The 3,523-nt window shown below is 34.8% G+C and overlaps 1 long non-coding RNA gene across 1 annotated transcript; it reads right to left on the minus strand.

Annotated features, from left to right (window-relative positions):
- Positions 1-916: 916 nt before the first annotated feature.
- Positions 917-3,132, minus strand: LOC104593429 (uncharacterized). Its single transcript, XR_734570.3, has 2 exons — positions 1,497-3,132; positions 917-1,412 (listed from the first exon to the last, which is right to left on the minus strand). It is a non-coding gene; the product is annotated as an uncharacterized LOC104593429 (long non-coding RNA).
- Positions 3,133-3,523: the final 391 nt, after the last annotated feature.

The following is a 3,523-nucleotide window of genomic DNA, read 5'->3' on the forward strand; positions in this document are numbered from 1 at the left end:
CTGCGCGTGTTTACTTCTCTTTTGATTTAGTTTGCAGTAATGGAATTTAAAGAGCCATCAACAAAACAAAGTAGTCAAATTCATATATATGCACTAGACCTTTGATAATGGGTCAAAACATCTAGGACCCATAGAATAAAGGGTTTAAGAAGAAAAAAATGGTGTAGCTAGAGAAGAAAAAAGGGTTTAATCCATAACTTTGGACGTCCCGTGCTTGAACAAGCCGTGGCGATAGCCATAGAAGGCCCCTCTCCATTAATAATTCACAAGCGCTAATGGAAAAAGAAAAACAATGGTATTTGCTTTGAGAAAAGATGGTGCATTAATTCTTCAATCAGTTCCAGGAGAAGAGATATTTGAGTCTGAAGCTTTTCAGGAAAGCGGGAAAGGAATTTGGAGAAAAGCTCAAAGCCTCGTTTGGTATTATATATATATATATATATATATATATATATACTATTGCTTGAAATAGGAAATTTAATAACAAAAGAAGAAAAGGCAACACCTGTAAAGAAATATATATATATATATATATATATATATATATATATATATATATATATATATATATTGTCGTGAGTGTGAGTGTGGTGGAGCGGAACCCTTTTCCTACATAGATTCTCATGTAAAATACACCCAATGCACAAAAGAACCATAAATATGGAGTGGAACTTGTCAATCAGTAGTCATGACTTATCTTGGCAAAAAAACAAAACATACCCAATCCTTTTTAGGGTTTCCTTGACTCATTCTGTCCTTCCTGATCAGTAATCACTTTTAAGTTTTTTATTAAACCACCTTTAGATGGTAAAGTTTAACCTAACTATCATACTTGCAAAAAAGACTCGCCAGTCACTATCTTCCATCATGAAAACCAATGCCTCAACCATCTGTTACTGATAATAAGTGCAACTCAGAAGTCAGAACCGGGTAAAACTGTTTCATTTCATTTATCTTATATATATAAACTAAACTACAGAAAAATACAGACTTAACTTTTCTTGATAGTTGATATGAGAGAATCCAAACTTAAAAAGAGAAACTTTTAATTCATACATTGTGAATCTTCAAATACCAAAAAAAAAGAAAGCAAAATTAAATGAAGGAAGAGTAGCTTCAACTTGCAGTGTTCTGGAGATCTCACTAAAGGGTTTTTTTTTGGTAATTGCACCATCAAGGAGACATGTCTAGGGACTTGTTGCAGTACAAAGAGCATAACCCAAGATGTCATCGTCGTAGAACGTGAGGTATGAGGCTTCTCCCACATGTGGTGTTGCTTCTTGCCATTGAGCAGTGACACAGAATTAACAAGAGAAGAAATTATGAATCACCCTGGAATGTAGAAACTCTTCTTTTCTACTTTGTATCTGCCCATTCATAGAATGTAGAAACTCTTCTTTTCTACTTTGAATCTGCCCATTCATAGATAATTTGTTAACTTTTTTTTTGTTTTGATGGGTAGATAATTTGGTAACTAAATATAGAAGAAAACCTACCATATCCCAATCTTCATGGCGAATGATCAGACTTCCAAGATAAAATCAATTACATCGTACCCTGGTAATATGATCGTTGATTGCAAACCCTAGCTCAAATGGGTTTGGAATCCTCAACAACAGCAATTAGTCACGAGTTACAAATGAAGAAGTTTATTCAAGTACTAACTGAAAGAGAATAAGCGTACTTTCACAAACAACCATGATTTTAAACACAGAGAATGACCATAGTAGGCCTGCAGTTTTAGAAAGAAAGAAAGAAAAGGAAAAGGAGAACAGAAAAAAAAAAGGAGAGAGAGAGAGAGAATATAGAAAGTCCCAGGCAGAAAGCATCTCCTACAAAGAATAGCCTGCAGGATCTAACTGCATGCAAACCTTAAGTAATTTGATAAACAATTAATGCGCCTATTACAAGTAACAGAACATCAACTTACAACTGAGCCTGGGCAAAGGCTAAAAACAACTTCAGTCGAAACTCAACTCAACAGAGAAACAGATAATGATTTTTATAGTTAAGGAACACTAACAAAATACAAGAATCATATAAATCAACCAGATCCTTCTCCAGTTATCAAACAGATCTAGGCATAACAAATGAAAAACTGAAGAAAAATAACAGATACATCATGTGCATAAGTTTGTTTATTATTAGAATTCCAACCCAGAAAAGAAGCTTCGATAGCATGATTTGTGAAGGGAGCTCCCTTCAGTCCAAGAACGGGAAGCATAAGATCCAACTTATCTCCCGCATCATTCGCTCATCTACCAAGCAGTGGCTCCCTTCTTTACTTGGTATTTGGGTGAATGAGTCGGCAGTTAATTAAATCTTACCACCTCCCATGAGTGGACTGAAGGAAGCTCTCTTTGCAAAATTTCATCCCAGTAGTACTCGTACTAACATGGTAATAACATTGTGGGCTGTGGCTGTGAGATTAGTACAGTGATCTACCAACTTGCACAGCATTAACTAAGAAACATCCATTATCAATTAAGCTAACCCTACATCAAATCAACCTGTCAAAATCATGATAAAGTATGGCTGAAGCTCCGTTGTGATCCTTCAAAGTAGTGAACCAAATCCTACGAACAAGAAAAGGAGGCTACAGAGAAGGAAATAAGAAACAAGAAAGGCTCACAAGGAAACAGAAAAATTATATAGCAGAAAAGAGATGAGAAAGAGAGAGGAACTAAGCATGAAGCATGGCACAGAGAGAAAGAAGAGGAGTTGAGAACAGTGATTGGACATAGAAACAACATCTCACCACCACACCCAGAACCCTGAGAGGGTAGAGAAGAAGAGCTATAATCACTATAAGAAGCAAGCAACTTCATGGATCTGTGAACGGAAGAATGGCTTTATATAGCTAAAAGAGAGGTAAGATCAGAAAATATAAAAATAATATTAAAAAAAACACCATTAAAAGAAAGGGACTTATTCATATTCCTTCCTTGTTGCTGGTATGTACCCTCCCTCCAATCCCTCGCCTGCTGATGGGAAAGCCTATCACTTCCTTTGCATATTCCTCACCTTGAATAAATTATTGATACAAGATACAACAAACATGTAGCAACCAAACCCTAATTCTATTATAGTGTATCCATAGTTATTTTAGGTAAGCAATTATTCTACAGTTAAAATACCATAATAAATCACACTGCTTAATTAATATATGCGAGAAAGTTGTTAGGTATCTAAAGTAACCAAAGGGGGAAAAAAAAAAGCTCTAGTTTACCTCCTTTTTTTTCTTTTTTTCTTTTTTTACGGTAGATAGCTTAATTCTTAAAGTTGAAGCTTTTGTATTGTATATTCGTGTATTTGTATTGTAAAAAAATGGAATACTTATATTTTCTGACCTACCAGTTAACAGATATACCAAGTAGGACCCACAAGGACTAATGAAAGATTAAGATTAACATAGAGAACTTTTGTTTGAAGTTTCGTCTTATGCACCAATGAATGAATGACCAGTAAGGACTAAGGACTGTATATAAGGACAAATCAGAAGTATTATAAACTTTTAAACTAG

This window comes from Nelumbo nucifera, chromosome 7 (genome assembly GCF_055504915.1).
Source record: "Nelumbo nucifera cultivar China Antique chromosome 7, China Antique-T2T, whole genome shotgun sequence".
Lineage (NCBI taxonomy): Eukaryota > Viridiplantae > Streptophyta > Magnoliopsida > Proteales > Nelumbonaceae > Nelumbo > Nelumbo nucifera.